This window comes from Pleurodeles waltl, chromosome 3_1, assembly GCF_031143425.1.
Source record: "Pleurodeles waltl isolate 20211129_DDA chromosome 3_1, aPleWal1.hap1.20221129, whole genome shotgun sequence".
In the NCBI taxonomy this organism is placed as follows: Eukaryota; Metazoa; Chordata; class Amphibia; order Caudata; family Salamandridae; genus Pleurodeles; species Pleurodeles waltl.
The window spans coordinates 1,092,021,681-1,092,043,062 of record NC_090440.1 but is presented as its reverse complement, the minus strand read 5'-3'; the positions used below and the strand labels follow the sequence as shown (position 1 = coordinate 1,092,043,062).

Sequence of the window (21,382 nt, the reverse complement as noted above, 5' to 3'; positions counted from 1 at the left end):
CTATGGGGACCTGACTGTCCAGGCAGTAATGTTTAGTGAACCTGTGCAGTGATGCCCATGTTGCTACCTGACAGATATCCAGGACAGGAACTCAGCGTGTTAACGCTGTGGTGACAGCAGTTGCTCTGGTGGGGTGAGCACACCAGCCCTCAGGGGGTTGCTTCCTCACTGAAGTATAGTACATTTTAATGCAAAGCACCACACAACACGAGATAGTGCGCTTCTGCACAGCCCGCCCTTTCTTCGCACCCACATATCCTATAAAGAGTTGATTGACCACTGGAAATCTTTAGTACGATTGGGGTAGAACGCCAACGCTCTTTTTGGATTCAGACGATGGAGAGGGATGTCAAGGTGTATAAAAGTAGGCAAGGTGATGGATTGGCCTACATGAAAAGGCTTAACAACCTCAGGGAGAAAGGAGGCCCTAGTACAAAGCACCACTTTGTCAGGATGGACAGATAAAAATGGTGGCTTTGAAGAAAGAGCTTGAAGCTCACTTGCTCTGCGAGCAGAGGTGATTGCAATCAGGAAAACAGTTTTTAATGTAAGGAGCTACAGTGTACAATTGTGAAGTGGCTCAAAAGGGGCACTAATTAGATAAGGACACAGTTTTCGTCCCACTTGGGCATAACAAACGGGGTGGGAGGCAACAAATGGGTGAGTCTTTTAAGAAACCTCCCAACAATGGGAGACTTGAATAAGTAAGGCTCGTCTGGCAATCTGAGAACCGCCAAGATGGCAGATAAATAGCCTTCAAGGGTGCCCAAAGCAGAGTCCTGTTGGGCAAGAGAAAGCATTAACAGGAAAACATCATACAGAGGTGCGGAGAGGGAATCAACAGACTTGTTGGTACACCATGCCACAAATTTGTGCCAACGAAAGGCGTATGCCCATTTGGTGGAGGGATGCATGGCTGCCAAGATAGCCTTACAGACTTCTGGCGGAAGGCAAAAAGCTGTCAACTGCCAGTGCTCAATCTCCACGCAAGTAGGTGGCGATTGGACAGGTTCGGGTAGAGAACCGTCCCTTGCTGCTGCGGCAGAAGATCCTCCCGAAAGGGCAGTCTGATCAGAAAATCCGTAGCCATGCTCAAAAGCTCTGGATACCAGACTCTTTGTGCCCAGTTCAGAGCCACAAGGATTACTTGGCCTGGTCGCTCTTGATCCTTTTTAGAACTCTCGGCAGAAGTGGTACTGGCAGGAAGGCGTGAAGGAGGCCTGAGCTCCAGTCAAGACTAAAAGCGTTGCCGATCGAGTGCCGCTTTGAAAACTCCAATACATAAAACAGCTCATATTACGTGTTCTCTGCAGAGGCAAACAGATCTAACCAAGGCTCTCCCCACTGCTGAAAGAGGCCTTGCCCCACATCCAGATGGAGAAGCCATTCGTAATCGACTATGCATCGACGGCTGAGTTTGTCTGCTCTGGCGTTTAGAGAGCCCGCCAGATGTTGAACCATCAGGATTATGCCCTGGTGTTTCAGCTACATCCAGAGGTGTAGATCCCCTTGACAAAGGGAGCATTGCCCCACTCTGCCCTGGTGTTGCAGTGAAAACCTGAACCACTTTCCCTTTTAGAGAGGGAAGGAATGCTTTCAATATAAGCCTGATCACCCAGTGCTCCAAAAGGATGATGTGGAATCTGGAATCCGCCGGAGACCAGAGACCTAAGATCTCCGCCTCTCCCACGTGGTTGCCCCATCCCAGAAGTGACGCATCTGTCACCACTGTAAGATCTGTCGAGGAAAGGAGAGGGATCTGGCGTTGACCCAATCACGATTCAAAAGCCACCACTGCAGATCTTGCGCATTTCCCTCTGAGATCTGGTCCATGTTGGGGAGGATTCCCTGATGCTGCGCCCACTGGAACTGCTGATCCCACTGCAGAGTCCGCATATGACATTTGACACGTGTCACCAGCAGGATGCAGGAGGCCATGAGGCCCAGCAGCCTCATAGTCAGTCTCATGGAAATCCAAGATAGAGGCTGAAACATTGGACTGTGGTAGCAGTCGGCAACCTCACGAATTCTTGGAGGAGTGTGTTGCCTCCGCGGTTCATTACCGGACATTCGTTCAAAACGGAGGTGTTTCTTTTATTAGTCGGATCGACGTTGTTCCTTTTATGGGGCATTTTCGTTGGTGTTGTTACTATTAGCTTTTGACTGCTGCCAATTACCTGATATTACAGGTGATCGTAGAACAATTCATTCGTCATCAGATGATTTGCAATTTTTACAAAGGGTACCACTGTGCTATTATCGCACAATGTATTCTCTGCAGCTTCCTCTTTATAAGAAAGTGCCTACGTTTCGTGTGTTATTCCTTCTTGAGATATATATATTTTTTTTCTAGATGTGTTTTTCCATATGCTTATGATCTATATCTTTGATAGCAATAGCACCAGTCCCAGGCATGTGTCCTCCTAAAGAGCCATATTCCGAATTTGGGACGGTAAGCCTTAATATTGGTGTTGTTCTCACTACCACAGAGCACCTACCTCACTTGTTTGCACTGTTTGCCACCAGATGGGTATAAACAGCATGAGTTTTTTCTCTGATATACATCTCATTTTTTTACATGGCGACCTTTAATGTTTTTTGTTTAACCTGACGTACAGTTCGCTTAAAGTAAGTGACTGGTCCTTAGCTGATCGACTAAGGAGACGTATTGTTGTCTGTGTGTTTGCCATAGGAGAATTTCTTCAATTTTGGTCCTGATGAAGCATCAGTGGAACCTTTTGGACCCCGAGACGCGAAACATGTTGACCCATGATTAGAAGGTTTGTGATAATTTCCTGCCTCTCGCTTGTATTTTGATTTAGAAAGTGACTGACTCAATTGTCACTTTCGACCTGTTTTTAACCTTGGCCTAGACCTTGTATTGACTGAATAAATCTGTGCTGTTGTTCTAGGTTTAGAAGCCAATTTAATTGTTTTCCTCTCCTGCTCATTTAGTGTCTGAGGAGTGGCAGTGTCCACACTATTCCTTACTACAGCAGGCACTATAAAAGATCTCTGGCAAAGAGCCCCTGTATGGGGAGCCCGTCAGACATTACAGCGCCGGTCTGACGAGGAGCATCCCCGATGATGAAGCATGACATCCGATTGGATGTGTGAGGGCTCTTGCTCCTAATTATTTAGGTTTCCCTGCCTCTCACTCTTGGAACTGTGTACTCTATTTTTTATATTAACTATACCCGGACGACTGTACACTGGACCAATAATCTCCCTGCCCCCCCGTTGAGTTTAAACATTGGAATTATAGCCTGAATATCCTGAACTCACTTTTCAGGAGGATAAACCCGAAACCGCACTGTGTCCAGAACAGTACAGATGAAGAGGAGCGTCAGAGAAGAAGTCGGTGTGACTTTGGCATGTTTATAGTGAACCCCAGCGACTGCAGAAGGTTCGCCGTAGTCCAAAGGTGGGAGATGACCATCTGGGGAGTGCTCGCTTTCAACAGCCGGTCGTCAAGGTAGGGGAAGACTGAAACCCCTAACCTGTACAGATGTGCTGCAACCACCACCATCACATTTGTGAACACCCGAGGGGGGATGATAAGGCTGAAGGGGGGCACGGTAAACTGAAAGTACTCATGTCCTACCACCAATCGCAAGTAGCATCAGTGGCTAGGCAGGACGGGTATATGGAAGTAAGCATCCTGCAAGTCCAACGCTACCATCCGGTCTCCAGGGTCCAAGGCAGACAGGTCTTGAGCCAGGATGAGCATTTTGAACTTCTCCTTCCTGAGAAAGAGATTAAGGGCCCGGAGGTATTGAAATGAACGGAGGCTCTTGTCCTTTTTGGGCACCAGAAAGTAACAGGAATAACAACCACCACCTACTTCTAGCGTAGGAAACCTCTATATGGCTCCCTTGGCCAAGAGAGCTGCGACTTCCTTGGACTTCTGTCGCAGAGAAGTGTCAAATGATCCTCCGAGAAACAGTTGTAAGATGGTGGCATAGTCAGAGGTGTAGTCTTGAAGGGGAGGGAGTAGCCCCTTCGGACTATTTGCAAAATCCAATTGTCAACTGTGATGGATTCCCAGTGGGGCAGGTGATGGTAGATCCTGCCTCCCACTTGCCCAGGATGGGGCATCTGATTAGGAGGGTTTGGAGGCTGCAGCCGAGGTGGGGGTGGACTGGGCAGATCTTTTGCTCCGCTACCCACAAGCCTGTGGGATCACGTGACCACAGCCACGCATTGGGTGAGTAGCATGCGCATTGCACCTCGGTGGCTGGTAAGGAAAGGATGCAAAATGGAGCCCCTTCCATGGCCACGAAAGGGGTGAAAAGCAGACTGTGCTGGGTGAGGGGCTGTAGCGAGTCCAAGGGACCAAGCCGTAGCCTGGGACTCCTTGAAATGCTTGTGCGCTGAGTCTCTGAAGAGACGGTTGCCAGCAAAGGGCATGTCCATAAGAGATTGTTGAACATCTCCCAAAAAGCCAGATGTCCTTAACCAGACTTTGAAGCCTTAAGTCCACCGTCAACGCAATCGATCTACCTAGTGAGTCGGTCATGTCCAGCCCACAATGGATCGTGAACTTGGCTACATCCCTCCCATCAGCAACGGCTTGGTAGATGATGGCACAGGCCTCCTTCGGGAACTATGGCAACACCTGGTAACCGTATCTCATAAGGAATGGGTGTAGCGGCCCAAGAGGCATGCAGTGTTCACGGACAGCAATGCCAGACTGGAGGAAGAAAACATTTTCTTCCCACACTGATCCAGTCTTTTTGATTCCCTATCCAGAGGTGCGGATGGGAATGCGCCAGAAGATTAAGAAGCCTGGATGACAAGGCTCTCAGGCGGAGGGTGTTGGGACAGGAATTTAGGGTCATTCGGTGCAGGTCAATGGCGGCGGGCAACTGTCCTGTTCACAGGAGCCCGTATGCTGTGTGTGGACCAGGTATCCAGGACATCCGTGAGTGCTTCATTGAAAAGTAAAAGCGGTTCTGAAGTAGAAGCTCCAGGAAGAAGCATCTCAGTCAGGAGATTAGTCCTGACCACCACAGAAGAAAGCTCGAGACGAGAACCTCAGCTGCTCTACTGATCACCACAGAATATGACGCTCCCTTTGCTGTAGCCACAGTAGAGAGAGAAAGCAAGCCAGCATCTGGAAAAATATCCAGACCACTAGCCTCGTTCAATTCCTGTGCCCAGCCCATCTCAGGATTGTCAAGCTGGTATCGCAGAGGGTCCAGCGATCCCTCCAAAACGTCCCCGTATTCATACCCATAGAAAAAAGGGTCAGAATCCAACCTGTGGTGGGAAAACCTCATCAAAGTTGGATCCGGTGTCAAGTGATGCCGTTCCGGCTCCAGGTCGTCGGGGATCAGGATTGGGTGAACGTCGTTTACGGGCCTAACAAGTGCCAGGAGTGTCAACGTCTTTGCCAGTGCCAGTTAAGGTTGCGTTGGCACGACTGGCGCCGGCACAGATCCGACAATGATTTGGAGGAGCCCTCAGTGACTGGACCCGAAGCTGCCAACACAGAACCCGAGGAGCTACTATTCGATCTCCAGGGCCCTAAACGCATCGCATGGGGGGTTGGGGGGAGTGGGGGGTCGGTCTGCCTAAAGATGAGTCGCATGGCCTCGTACAACTCCTTCAGCTGGGCAGGGGTGGCTCTCGGGGAGGCGGGGAGGTGTGGTGCGGACCCAGAAATAGACTCTGTGGATGGAGTCACATGGTGAGACCCCGGTCTTCTGTGACATTCCACGACACGCCAAAAAGTAAAAAAATGACAACAAAGAGGTTGAAGCTAGCCAAAAAATGACTAAAGGTAGCTCTTATCCGGATCCGCGCATGGCGCAGAAAGAAAAGAACTAGCGTCAGCGTGCCGGAGTGGCACCTACATATCACTGTGACATTATCACGGCAACCACGACACCAACGACGTACGCGGGGTCGACCGATGCCACCGGATGGCGCACAAGGGTACTGCTCAAAGAAAAATCTCCAGATCCAGTCTGACGGAAAATTCTAAGGTAAGGAATCTGCAACTAGAAGTCACTATCAGATGGAGTCACCACTTTCAGAGGAAAGGAGGTTCAGGTTTGCAGAACCAGTTCACCTGGAAAGAATGTAGTGAAAGGCAGGTGATGGACAGAGCAAATAGCTTGCTCACCTACCTTGACGATGTTATGATAACGAGTTCAAAACCTGATATGAAAAATCCACAGTGAACAGCTGTGCAGGGATGTAAAAGGAGTACACATTAAAAATGTGAGGACCAGGTTGAGGTCCTACTGAGGCATAATAAAATTAGAAGGTGGATACATGTTTCAAACCTTTCAAAAAGTGTATAGCAACAGGTGATTTAAACAAAGAAGGCTGTTCTGGCAACCACAAAAAGGCTAATAGAGCCAACTGATATCCTTTAACTGTGCCCATAGCAAGTCCCTGCTGGGCTAGGGGAACACAAAAAAACAATACTTTGGATAACCTTGCTTGATATAGGTCAATCTGCTAAATACATAAACTGGCCCATTGGCAGGCGTACACAACATTTTTCGAAGGACGCCATGCTGCCAGAAAAAAAAAACTTGTTACTTACCTATAACTTTCATTCTCCAGGATTAGTATCGTTCATAGATTCACATGCTTGAAGCATTCCCATCATCGAGGTGGGAATCCCACGATACACTTCTAAAGCAGTGGAAGCAGTATTACATAGCTTATAATGGCAAAAAAGTTTGACGTAAATAGCTTATCTACGTCCAAACCAAACTCCAGCCAATCAGAGGCCTCTTCCCACTTGCAAGCACTAGTGGGGAAAATCACCACTTGCCAATAAGGAGAGTCTCTAAGGGGAGCAGGGTGGGTCGCATGTGAGTCTATGAAAGATAACAATACTGGAGAACGAAAGTATGTAACATGTTTTTTCTCCAGTATTGGATCTTTCATAGATTCACATGTTTGAATCAGCATAGTAAGCAGTTACATACCACAGCAAAATAATGTTATATATCACAATACCCAATGGTAAGAACAAAAAGATACAGTTTATGAGATAAGGCTCACCTTATTGGAAAAGATGGCGAAGTACTGCTTGTCCCACAGCTGCATCACTGATCTGAATCTAGGCAACAGTGCTGGGAGAAAGAATGCCTGCTCTTCCAAGTTCCACCACAACATATACTTTCTATAGATACTCCAGGAAACAAAGCGCTGTTGTAGAAGCTGCCCTTGTAGAGTGTGCTTTATTTATTTCCCGCAAAGCTCTACCGGTCTTAGAATGACAGAACTGAATGCAGGTTAAGCTCTATCTTGCTATGCTGGCCTTGGAAACCAGAACTTCCTTGTTAAGGTTTCCATATGCCACAAATATCTGGTACATAATTCGTCGAAGCTTTGTACTGTGTAGATAGAACTTCAAGAATCTTTTCACATCAAGAGTGTGCAAAGTGTTTTCTGAAGATGTCTACAGGTTCAGGAAAAATGTCTTAAGCACCACAGGTGCATTGAGGTGGATTCCAGAGAATCACAGTGTTATTCTTAAATTGCAAGAAAGGTTCCTTTATTGCGAACGCCTGGAGCTCAGCCAATTTCCATGTTATAAACTTAAGTTATGTCCTGTGGATAGGCTTGGAAGGGTTCTTCATTAGCTGCAACAACAGTTTATTAGGTTGCCAGGTTGGAGGGGCTGGTTTTATCAAAGGGAATACCTTAAATAAACCTTCAATAAATTGGTGATTAGTCTGTTAGACCACAGCAAAGAAGCACCTGAAGTTCTTCTATATCTTCATATAGCTGCCAAATTCACTTTGATATAGGAGTGCCCTAGGCCAGATCTGACTAGGGAAAGCAGGTATGGCAAAATCTGTTTTGGAGGTTATAGAATAGGATGAACATTTGAACTCTGGCACTATACACAAAAGCGCTTCCATTTGAGGCGATAAGTTTTGTTTGTGGTATTGGCTCTGTCATTTGCAAGAATATACCTGCCATCCTCTGGAATATCTAGGTGTTCAAACTCACTGTATTCAGGAGCCAGGCCAAGAAGTGCAGATAAGTTGGGCTCGGATGAAGCCCTACTTGCGGTTCATTGACAATAAATCCTTCCGAGATTCCAGTTGAATGTGGTTATCCTCTTATAACAGTAGAAGTTCCGCAAACCAGTGTTCCCTGGGCCACCGTGGACCAATGACTATTAGTCGGCACAATTCTCTTTTAATTTTCCTGAGAAGCCTGGGAATAAGAGGGATCAGGGGAAAAGCGTATGCATAGATCCCTGACCATATGATCGAAAATGTATTCCCCCATGACCCTTTTTGAGGACCCCAGCTTGCGTACAACTGCCATTTTTGGTTCTCCTGAGCTGCAAAGAGGTCCAGTTGTGGCTTGCCCCATTACTGGAATATGGCATTGAGAATTAACTGATTTAATGCCCATTTGTGACAGCTCTGATTTGTTTTTCTTAGCGTATCCACCAGACTGTTGCTGACCCCTGCCAGATGATTGGCCCTTATGGTCACTTGATGTGCCAATGACCATTTCCATATTTGCTGTGCTTCCTTTGACAGGATCTGAGATCTTGTGCCTCCTTGTTTGTTGAGGCAGTGCATACTTGTGTTGTCTGTACGTATTACCATGGAGGACCCATGTAACCTCAACAGGAAAACCTGGAGGGCAAGTGCGATCGCTCTCAGTTCCAGGAAATGTATGTGCAATTTCGATTGTGCTAGACTACATTTGCCTCTTATCTGAAGATCTTACAAATGAGCTCACCAGCCTTCTAGAGAAGCTTCAGTTCTAATGACGTATTCAAGGACTGGAGACAGGAATGTGAGCCTCAATGAGAGACTGTAGGAGTTTAACCACTGAGGAAGGGCTTCCATCATAGTTGGGGTGACCTGTATGATATTGCTGAATAAGCCTTCGATCTGATCCCACTGCACATGCGGTTCCTCCTGAAAAGGCCTCATTATCAGACAAGCACAATGCAGAAGGAGAATGGCTGATGACATCATGCCGAGAAGAGATTTGAGAAGGTGAACAGAAATAGACTAAATTTTACAAGAGTTTGATTGAGCAAGTGTCATGAGTTTCCTTTGCCTGTCTGCGGACAAGAATGCCTTGTCTTGTAACATGTCTAGTGTTTCTCCCAGAAAATGTATCCTCACTAAATAAGAGAGGAGAGATTTCTGATAACTGATTGTTAGCCCCAGTCATTGAAGTATCTGTAGGCATGTTGCTGTAGCTTTTGATTCTTGCTGGGCATATGGTGCTTTTATTAGCCAGTTGACGAGGTACAGAAATACTTGGAGACCTTTGTGCCATAAATGATCTGCCATGAGATTTTGTGAAAATCCAGAGGGGCTGACCTGCGACCAAATGTGAGCACTTTGAATTGATAATGAGTGCTGGCTGCCTTGAATATGAGAAATGTGTGCTATGTGGATGGATAGGGAAATGCAAATAGGCACCCTGCAAATCCACAGTTGTCATGAAATTTCCGCATTGGAGGATTTGCATGATTTCTTAGAGGGTGATCATACACAGGATTGCTTTTTCAGGTTTTTATTTAGTTTCCTGAGATCCAGAATGGGGTGCCACTCTCCTGATTTCTTCTTGACTAGGAAAACACGAGAATAGAAACCCATTCTTTTCTGAGAGTGGGGGACCTCTTCTATTGCACCCTTGATTAGCATTGCAAGTGCTTCCTTGCGGAGAAGATCAAGGTGGGCTGGAGGTGCTCATTTTGGCAGTGTGGTAGGTGGAATTTGGGTCAACTCCAGGGTGTGGCCATATGTGACGAGATCCAGGACCCATTTGTCCATTGTGATCTTCCGCCATTGATGAAAATATCTTGAGATTCTCACTCCCACAGGGCGTTGTGGTGTAAAAGAAGTAACCAGTAGTTCCACATCGTCACTGCTTTCTGCCAGTTTCTCAGGCTGGAGCTGTTTGCTTGCTTCTTGATGTCTGCTCAGAGTAAGCTGCTGCTGGCGTAGTTTGGTATGACTGGTGTTGCTGAATTATCAAGGAGTCTATCATTCTAGTGGTGATGTAGACAAGTTCTTAGACTGCCGCTGAGCAGCCTGGTTAATGACAGAGTCTGGCTTTGGATGTCCTATCAGACATTCCGGTGAATTTTCCGGGGATTTATATTTCTTGTTGATTCTTGGTAGAACCGCTGTAATAGTGGCTGGGGTTTTCATTACTTTCAATCCATCCTCCTATATATAGTCCACTATAGGGATTGCTCTCCCCATTGTTCTAGATTGTTATTTAAAATTATATAGGAAATAATCCGACTGTTTTATGGTGATAGGAAGCCGAAAATGCTTGACCGCTCTTGAGCGTATGGAAACCACTGATATCCTCCAGTGGAGAATGCACACGAGGTGGTTCAGGAGGCGAAGGTGTAAGGATAAGATAGTTGTCCCATTCATTGGCCACAGATTGAGCATCAAGAATTTCACCCTCCTCCCTATCATCATGCGAGGAAGATGGGTCATCTCGAGAGGTATAGAAATGTTTGACACTAGGGCCAATTTTGTCGTTTCAGGTGGTGGCATGGGATTGGGTGATTTAGATGCAGGCAGTAGAGGATGAATTGGTGACAAATGTGTTCCCACAGATGTAGGGAAGGAAATATTTGTAATAACACTGCAACATGCCCTGTAAATCCTGTAATAGGGCTATGGAACCTGAATCATGCCATCAGGTGTTGGAGGAGCAAAATTATGAAACTGCTCCCCGTATTGCCTTGGTTGTCTGTAATATACCTGTTTATAATATTGTTCTTCATCATCATCGTCTTGCTATTTGACAGCTCTGATGGACTATGAGCTGTTCCAAAAGGCCTGTCACCATCACCCTCATCCTCGTTAGATTTATCCTCATCCAAAAAGTGACTGGGTGGCAAGGGGGACACCCTGCTAGGAGAGGTATGCTGTGGGCGCAAAATGCCATATGTCATTTGGTCTCTTGTCGACGATGTAGTCTTCAAATCCAGTGTGAGAATCATTGCCTTCATCACTGACAACAAAGATAATTTCTCCCCTGGATGTGTCGCCGACGATCTAATTGACGGAATTTTCGTCAGCGGTGGTGTGGTCGTTGACAGTGTAGGTTTGGTTGCCATTGATGAAATGGTAATGGACAACTAGGGTGTCGTCAATGACATGGTTGACAGCGTAGTCTATGATGTGGTCGGTCTCGACATAGAGGTGGTAGGTGACATGGTCGTCATCGCCAATATCGTCACTCGGGTGGCTGTTGACGATGGATTTGACGGCCTTACTGTCATCTACGAGGTTTTTAGCTTAAACCTGACTGGTTCTGAGAAGGATTTTGCAGGCTTTAAAACTAGGGTGGCGGGTTGGAGGTTGGTAGGATGGAGTGGCAGGTTCAGATCTTGCATCAGAAGGAAGTGTGCCAGGTTTTTCCTTACGAGAGACACATTTTGAAGACTCACAATGTGTCTTTTGTAATGCTTTTCTGTGCTCAAGTGACCCATGTTGGGACTTCTCTCATTTTATTGGCTTTTCTTGCGAGACAGGAGATCTCTCTTGCTATCCTCTTCCTCGGAATTGGCAGTTGTTTTTACCTTAAGTTTCTGAAGCCATAATAATAGACTCCCCTCTCTATCCTTGGGAGTTTTTGAGGAAAAAGTTCAATCAAATCTTGCAGTCCTTAACATTGTGGGCAGGGTGAAGGCAATAAACACGGGCAATACATATACTACGTCCAAGTGCAGCCTCTTTTTTCCACAGGTTCCACAAGGTCTAAAGAGGGCTTTCTTCAAGGACTCTGACATGTTGTTGAAGAGCAATGCAGCAGAAGTAATTTGGACAAGCCAAACATAATAAAGCTGAAGAATTAAGCAGAGCTCAGAGACACTCCTTTTCACACAACATGCAGTAGAAAATCTGAGGGAAGGTGCCTCTGCTGGGAGTGTTCTACAGGGTGCTGTTGACAGACTGCCTAGAGCTTGGTTCTTTATAAATGACATACATAGGGCCATATGTATACTTTTTGACGCAAAACTGCGCTAACGCAGTTTTGCGTCAAAAAAATTAGCGCCGGCTAACGCCATTCTGAAGCGCCATGCGGGCGCCGTATTTATTCAATGACGTTAGCCGGCGTTAGCCGCCGGCGCTGCCTGGTGTGCGTGAAAAAAAACGACATACACCAGGCAGCGCCGGCGTAGGGGGATATGGAGCTTGGGCGCCAAAAAATGGGGCAAGTCAGGCTGAGGCAAATTTTTCGCCTCAACCCGATTTGCGCCATTTTTTTCGACTCCCAACCCCCATTGAAATGACTCCTGTCTTAGCAAAGACAGGAGTCATGCCCCCTTGCCCAATGGCCATGCCCAGGGGACTTCTGTCCCCTGGGCATGGTCATTGGGCATAGTGGCATGTAGGGGGGCACAAATCCGGCCCCCCTATGCCACAAAAAAATAAAAAATAAAAACTTACCTGAACTTACTTTAATGTCCCTGGGATGGGTCCCTCCAGCCTTGGGTGTCCTCCTGTGGTGGGCAAGGGTGGCAGGGGGTGTCCCTGGGGGCATGGGAGGGCACCTCTGGGCTCCTTCCGAGCCCACAGGTCCCTTAACGCCTGCCCTGACCAGGCGCTAAAAAACGGCGCAAAAGCGGGCGGACGTCATTTTTTTTGACCCGCCCACTCCCGGGCGTGAATTTTGCCCGGGAGTGTAAATACGGCGCACATGCCTCGGAGTCACTTTTTTAGACGGGAACGCCTACCTTGCATATCATTAACACAAAGTAGGTGTCCACGCTAAAAAATTACGCAAACTCCATGGACTTTGGCGCTAGACGCGTCTAACACCAAAGTATAAATATGGAGTTAGTTTTGCGTCGGAATTGCGTCAAAAAAAACGACGCAATTCCGGCGCAAACAGAGTATAAATATGCCCCATAAGGTATAACAGTCAATTTCCTTTGCCATTTTAAGCTGTGTAATACTACTTCCACTGCTTTACAAATGTACCGTGGGACTCCCACCTCAACAACAGCAATTCATGCATGTGAACTTATGAAAGATCCAATACCGGAGATCATCTACAACCTAAGAAGGGAGTCTGAAGGTGGTCAGCTGCCACTACTCAATGTCCAACCATGGAGGTAAAGCTTTCACAGGCCTGGGTGCAGAACCTTGCCCTGCTGCAGCTGCGACTGAATATCCTCCCAAAGCAGCAGCCTGTTTGGCTAAGAGATGCTCATGCCCAGGCATTCTGGATACCACACTCTCATTTCCCAATCCGATGCCATTAGGATGACTTGGGCCCGGTCGTTTCCGATTTTCTTCATAACTCAGGCAGGAGAGTTATCAGAAGGAAGCAGTATAGGAATTCAGAGTTCCACTCTAGGGGGAATGCATCTCAGAGGGAGAGACGCCTTGGAAAGGCCAACAGGCAAAAGTGCTGATATTGAACATTCTTGGCAGTGGCAAATAAATTGAGCTAAGGTTCTCCCTTTGCCCCACTTCTAGATGTAAGTGTCATTTGGGATCCGCTATGCATCGGTGACAGAGTTTGTCCACACTGGACCCTGCCAGATGGTGCACCAGCTGGAATATCCCCTGGTGTTCCAGCGACCGCTTGCTACAAGGAATGTGCCATATTTACAAATTATGGCATATTCCTGCTCGCAGCCTGTGCTGGCGCACAATCTGATGCCTAGGCCAATGCAGGCACCCTTGTGCCATAATAAATGGGTGCCTGCTTTTCAAGCAGGTTTGTTTTTGTGCAGAAATGCAGAAAGGGACACCTGTTCAGATTGCAGCACACTTAGAAAGAGGAGACAACAACAAGGAGAAATAAAAATGTTTCTCCTTGTTGTGCCTCCATTGGGAAGGCGTAGCATTTTGACACATACCCAGGTTCATCATTCTGCGTAAGTATTGGAATGAGCCAAAATTCTTGGGTGGAAGTGTGGGAACACCAACACTCCACACATGTAATGCCTTCCCAAGTCAGAGCAATGCAAGACAGCAACTTCTGAATGGCTCTGAACAATGGGAGCATCTGTGAAGAAGTCAGGTGTAACTATGGGACGTTGAAATTAGGAGGTTTGCCATAATCTAGAGGTGGGGGACTGGGACAAGCAGCGCCTTTAGCAGCCAGTCACTGAGGTTGGGGAAGACTGGAACCCCTGACTTCCGAAAATGTACTTCAACCACTGCCATCACTTGTGTGACACCTAAGGTGCACTGGTGAGGTCAGACGAAAGCACACTAACTGGAAATTCTCACCCCCAACTATGAACCACAGACAGTGACTGTGGACCTGCAGGACGGGGTACAGAAATAAACACCATGCAGGTCCAATGCTACCACCCACTCTTTATGGTCAAGGTCAGACAAGACTTGGGCCAGGATCAGCATTTCAAATTGTCCATCTACAAGAAAGCACTGAGACGGTGAAGGTCTAAAACACAACAAAAGCCTATGATCCTCTTCGGTACCAGAAAATACCAGGATTAACAACCAACCAAAGCCCACTTCTGATGGCAGCACACTCTCTATGGCTTCTCTGGCCAGAAGGGCCTGAACTTCCTGCTGCAAGAGGGACAGGTGGCCACTTGTCAGTCACTCTGATGATGGTGGAAGGTGAGACAGGGTGACAACAAATGGCAGAATGTAACTCTTCTAGACAGTCTGTAGAGCCCACTTGTCCAAGGTTAGCACCTGCAAATCTGGCAGAAAATGTCAGATCCTGGCTCCGACAAGGTGGTTGAATGGCTCAAGCAAGACACTACAGAGGTTTTGAGGCTTAACATGCCTGGGTCCTGCCAGAGAAGACCATGGAGCTCATACACATGTGCCTCTTGAGAGCTACGCTGGTGACAACAGCTCTGTCTAAGCTGTCTGGGGTGTCAAAACAGAATGTTAACTTTTGCTGCATAGCAACCATCCTGACTAATCAGCGTAAGGAAAGATCGCAATTCATCAGGAACACCAAGCAAGACTTGTGCAAGGGCAACCCAAAGAGTGTAGGTGTAACACCCTAAGAAGCAGATGACAGAACATAGTGCCAAAGTGGTTGATGAAAACCTGCGCATCCCAAGGATTTTGATGTGCTTTGATTCCCTCTCCAGTGATGAAGTCCTGCCTGACCAGGTTCCCAGGCATGGGATGCTGAGTCAAAAAGTCACCCGCAGCTGGTTGATGGTGCCATGCAATCTGCCTGTTCACTGGAAGTTCAGATCAGGGTTTTGCCCAATCTCTGAGAAGGATTTCGGTGAAGGCTTCATTAAAAGGAAAGAGGGGCTCAATATTTGTTTGCCTAGGCTGAAGCACCTCAGTAAGGACATTAGTCTTCAGCTTGACAGTGGGTAACTGGAGGATGAGAACCTTGGTCGCCCTTCGCATTACCATGGCGAAAGAGACACTTTCTTCTTGGGCCGGGCCTGGAAGCGAAACTAGGCCAATGTCTTGCTAAGTGTCCAGGACACTGCTACCCTAAAGAGTCTCATACCAATTGTCATCAGGGTGTGGTTGGGCAAATTCATCCACGACATCATATGCATCATTGTCAGAATCCGTTCCTAATAAAGTATGGAGGGTTAGAGCCCTTCCTTGAGGCAGTGGCAAAGTATCAGAATCTGACTGTTTGCCCCATGGCTGCAGCCCAAGGGGATCAGTGTGCAGCCTCTGTTGAAGTCAAAATGGTGCCAACTCGCAGTCAGAAAGCACAATAAGTTGTACTCCATCTTCCGGGTTCATGCCCCAGGGTCTGGTGTGGGTTGTGATGGCAGGATCAGAATCAGTAGCAAAAGCCATAACTTAGCCAAAGGATCCAGCTTGCACTTAGGGCAGACTCACCGGTGGAGCGCCAGTTGGAGGTCCTTGTGATTCATTCTGACCCAGCTGCATGCTCAGTAATGTGCCAAAGAGCTGGAGCATGGCTTCACGGAATTCTTTGATTTGCTAGGGCATCGCCAATGGCTCTAACAATTCAGATTACCTCTGGACAAGTGTTGGAATCAGCCCAGAAGGGGAACAGCTTTGGGAGTGAGACTGGGAGGCAGAATAATGGCCTCGGCTTCTCTGGTGTTCAAGATCGTCAGGAAGGGGTCGGGTCTCACCTGGGCTTTTTATGCTTTTTCTTCCACGTACCCGAAGCCTTCGAATGTGACAATAAACGGCCACGGCAATGAATTTGGGAGCAGGAACAGGACCATCCCTTCAACCGGTCACGACGTGCAGTCTCCCAGTGCTTGGGGATGTAAAGCTTTGCATCACAGTCCTGGATGGCTTTGGGTTAAATCCAAGGCGCAGTCACTTAGGCCTTGGAGTTGTGTTCCAACCCCAGGCACACCTGGTGGGAGTGTCTGTCACAAACATTTACTTTGACAGTTCTCTATAGGGTTTAACCACTGTAGTCTTGGGAGTTCACATTTTCCATCACACACTCAAATTTTTAAACAATTTTGAGATATAGGTCTTGTGAAGAAACAACACATCCACAAAAACTGAACTAACTTCCAGAGAGGTACGACGTTGGTAGAGAGCCACATGACTGCCACCTACCAGGTTGGAGGGATACTGTTTAAACTTTGCAGATCCAATCTGGGGAGTAGTCAACTGGTGAGGAATCTGCAGTTAGAAGTACTTGTCAGAAACACCATTTCTAATGTACTGAATTGCACAATTTATATAGCACTTACAACCCGTATGTGGGGCACGGAAGCATTTTCCTATATCGGTAGCATGCTACATATATAGTGTAGGGTGTGTGGTTGAGAGTTTGTTGTCTTTGTTTTGATCGTGTGTGAGTAAGTGTTTTCATGTCATGTGTGATAAAACAAACATTTACTACTTTAACAATCTAACTGAATTAAAATACGTGGATACTGCTGCTGATGGGATAGTCATAACTCAAAGTCTACTCAGAAGAAGATCTGGGATGTGCTAATTCACCTCTCACACTCTATCACAGTGTATTCCAATTTAAGACAGACCAGTTTCTTAAACCTCTGCTCAGCTAAAAAGCATGCTTGGAAAGACCTTTATTATTAACCTTGGTATGAGGACAATTTGAATATTGCTACCTATAAAAATTGACCCAGTTTGCTCACGTTCTTGAAAACCCACTTACGAGACAATAGGAAAGAAGGGGAAGTGCTCAACTATGTGCCTTAAGGACAGATGCATGCATGTGTTTTTGTAAATGTGAAGCCATAAGCAATGACAGCAGGTCTTCCTGATGTCAGTCAATGGAGAACCTGTTACTGCCTTGATCCACATATTCATAATATTGTCAAGTATAGATTGTCCTAAAATGTGTTGCTGGACAACTCTATACGCTGTACAGTATGTTGTGTTCTGGAAATTTTACCAGAGCTTCACATGGTTTTATCAGTTCAAGATTTTATCCATAGTGCATCTTAATCAACATGACTGGTGCAACGGGATACTATTCTAATAGGATGAAGAAATGTTCCTGGCACTACAGGAGAACACAAGTATTTAACCCAAAACTTCTGTATGCGCTGAAATTGAACTGTTCTTAAACTGTTCGAATTCATCTTTCAGAAGCATGTCACCTCTGCATTATGTAGATATTATGCTGTTCATTTCGTCAAAACTTTTAGAAAATTAAACATAAAATAATAAAACAAAATACAAATCTAGTATGGCACAGTGAAAAGATGTTAAAGAGTAAGCCAACACATAAAAGACACTAAAAAGAACAATGTTGTTTAATTTTCAAAGGGAAAAACAATCCACGTAACATTACTTTATCGACTTAGCTTTTTCCGATCAACAAAGGCAAACAAGGTGCATGAAAGTTTCAAAAATAGTTAGCAGTTTGGAAAGTCTGAGTGTTTCAGAAATTACATAAAACCAGAAATGTTAGCAAGGCTAGAATATTCAAAGTCAAAGTCGTGGCGGCTTAACTGTAAACCTGGATCAGCAAAGCAAAGACTTTCATGAAATTAGCAACTACTTGTATCGCAACAGGGAAAATATAATTACAATTTGTTTCTCTAGTTTTACTTGAAACTTCAGGTCATAACCATCTGCTAACTGTCTGCTCTCATGCTTTACAGAGGTAACATAAAAAGAGCAGTGGTACTGGAAACAGCTCTTGCCCTTTTTCCAGACTATAGTACATTAAGAAGGTATAACCCACAATACCAGAAACAAGACATAGGGGGTTATTACAACTTTGGAGGAGGTGTTAATCCGTCCCAAAAGTGACGGTAAAGTGACGGATATACCACCAGCCGTATTACGAGTCCATTATATCCTATTGAACTCGTAATACGGCTGGTGGTATATCTGTCACATTTGGGACGGATTAACACCTCCTCCAAAGTTGTAATAACCCCCATAATCTGTACTTGTACAGGCATTGCCTTTAACAGGTTGCCTATAACGCCAAGAGCATACAACTCCTGGCAGACTACTGGAAGCAAAACACGTATTTAAAAAAAAAACTACAAATGAATCAACACAATCTAAAACCAAAATATGAAATACCCTAATGTGTCTTCACTCATGTTAACAAATAACAATTGTTTGCAGATCTGTGCGTCTTTTTAAGAGCAGGCACAGGTTGAAGGATGTGGCTACTGTCTCTTTCTTTAAATTCCCAAATCATAACAGAACACACAAAGGACATGGCATCACAGGCAAGAAAACAAAATGGCCATTCACCGAGACAGTGCTAAACGCAGAGAAAAGTACAATTCTGTCGGCTAAGGCTTGCTTGTTGTCAACACATACATTACATTAGATAGAGAAGGTTTGGCACATCGCCTCCTCGTCCCACTATGATCGATTTTTTTAACTACACATAATTTTTGCTATATTGCCTTGCAAGGAAAGACAAGACATTATATTTCCCAAATATTTGATGGTTCCCAAAGATGTTTACTCACAATAGCTGATTAAATCAAATGTAAATCGCAAATACCACCCATAAGCAAGCAAGGGTCACCGCCTATCCCAATGTGTTTAATTTTCAGTGGAGCTTTGATTGTTCGGTTATGCACTTATGAAGTGGATGTGCCTTTCTTACTTGCCATGTAGTGTCAAATTTACACCCTAAAAATGAGATGTTATGTGAATACATTTGGGACAGTACATATCTGCACTGCTTTAATGTGAGATACGTTTTTAGAAACCAGTTATAACCCAAAAATTACTTCACCAACCATTTGTATAGTGGAAAAAATGTTTTAGTCGATTTTTTATTGTTTTGATTCCAACTTCATTAATAATGCAACCATGCAGCGATGATAATAAAAAATAGAAAATCAACTTTCTACTACTCAGGTTCACTCCCTCACTCACTGTTTACAAGGAAATAAAAGCAATTTTTAACCACAAATGTATGCTAAACTATTTAAAGACAAGTTTAAATGAATTCAGTGCTGGAAATGTATATCAACTTCTGGTTAGATACAACAACTATAGCCTCTGTACAGAAAGTCCACTGATGACAACAGCAAAGAAGAAATGAATCTCTTCACCAAAAAGCGTAGTTTGGGTTGGTAACCTTTTTTTTCCAAAACTGCTAATTATTTTTGCCTTTGCAACAATGAATTGAGGTCAACACAACAGCCATACACAAAGGCCGTAGTGGTTTTGTGCATACTAACGGTGTACAATGCATGCATACAGTGCCACTGAAGAAAGGCATTCCAGGCTCATATTGGTCTGTCCGATGAAGAAGACCCCCCATTCTTCTCCCCCAATGATACTCTCATGATGATGTCACTGGCATACTTTGCTAACAGTATTCCTTGTTTTACAGAGCGTCAAGAGAGAAAATATCCCCATACCGGCCGAAAGGTAGAGATAATTTCTCATTATCCCAACAGCCTGCGCCATAGTGTAATTCTAGTCAAATTGTCTTTTCAAATGTAAGTGACTGTCTCCAACAGAACAACAACATTGCTCATTTTAATATTAGAGTGTTTCTGCTAAATAACATAGCTGTGCAAAAAATAATCTGCAGCACTTTTGATTCAGAGGTTGCGCTCCCTGCAAAGTATTCTATTATCCTCTCACATGGCATTTGCAAGTGCCAGGGCACATGATATCTGCATGTACGGGTGTATATCCACTGAACAAGAAGCACAATCGTTTTATTTTCTTTCAGTATTCGGAGAAGTGCGCTGCCAAACGTAAAGAGCTTAAATGCCTTGTCACAGTTAGTAAGTGCGTTATAATTGCAATTACAATTTTGTGTATTTCTCTGAATAATTATGGTTGATGTTTATTGCGACTACAAGGCTTCTAAAATGAGGCAGCAGAAGAGGACTGAAACATTGTACATGCCTGTTCACCTCGGCACTACACGACTTTTTAGGACAATAAATATAAAAACGAATTTGTGATTAAATTGCAATGATCTGGAACTAGCTGGTTGAATGTTTCCTGGCAGAATCCAGGATTCCGATTGAAAACATTTCTTGGAGACTTTATGGTGTTTTCTTTTTCACTTTTTTCACTTTGCAGACTAGTCTGTCAGAATCCTGTCCATTTATTTGATTAGACTCGCATGTGTTCTATAGTCTTACCTTTTAAAACTGAAGTTACAAAGGTGGCAGCACTTACACTGACTTTGGATGCATTTTAAGACCTAAATAAGTTTTGGAAAGTTCAATGTTAACAAGGAATTTGCAAACGTGATAGTATCTGCTTAGAATTAGGATGCTGAGCAGAAAGTGAGGTATATGTGTATTTCTCCGGTCCTATCAATTTCATGATCAAAAGTGCAGCTCGTGCCTGCTTTGATCACATGTGGTAAAGGGTTACAGTAAAAAAAATGGCACTAAATGCTATTTTTAAGTCAAAAACAACATGGCTTATTTTAAATGCAGTCTATTTTTTGGTTGTCAAACAGCTCCCAGCACAAGTTAACACACATTGCCACTTGTCAAGGCAGAACATGGTGGTTCTTAACTACCATTTTTGTTCATGAATTAGTAATCTGCTTGGAGCTGCAAACCAGATTTTAGGCATAACATTTAAAAGCCTGACCACTTGCGTGCAAAGAGTTGACCTGTTGTAACGTAATTTATTGGAAACAAGCCACTGTAACGGGTCTATGAAACATTAACAATTCATATAAGTATCTGCATTATAATAACAATGAAGTATATCAATGCGTTGCCAAGTTGTAAAAAAACTTGCAACAATCTCTGATATTTATTCTTAATAGCAATATACCCCAACAACATTCAAATCATGACAATTTGCCTTTCCTAATACAGTTATCCCCAAATGCATTCATCGAACAACCTTCTGTCAATAGTTTTGAATATGTACACAGGTCTATACACCTATGAAAAGTTTTGTAGTAGTGGTTGAACTCTTTTCAGATCAGCACTTACTGCATGTAGAGCTCACTTTGACAAAGAAGGCAAGTTGTTTTGTATTCTTACTAC

General features: G+C 44.9%; 1 protein-coding gene across 13 annotated transcripts in view; it reads right to left on the bottom strand.

Annotated features, from left to right (window-relative positions):
• NCAM1 (neural cell adhesion molecule 1) overlaps positions 1 to 21,382 on the bottom strand; it is a 974,982-nt gene that overhangs the window by 324,623 nt on the left and 628,977 nt on the right. The gene's annotated exons all lie outside the window — the stretch shown is intronic.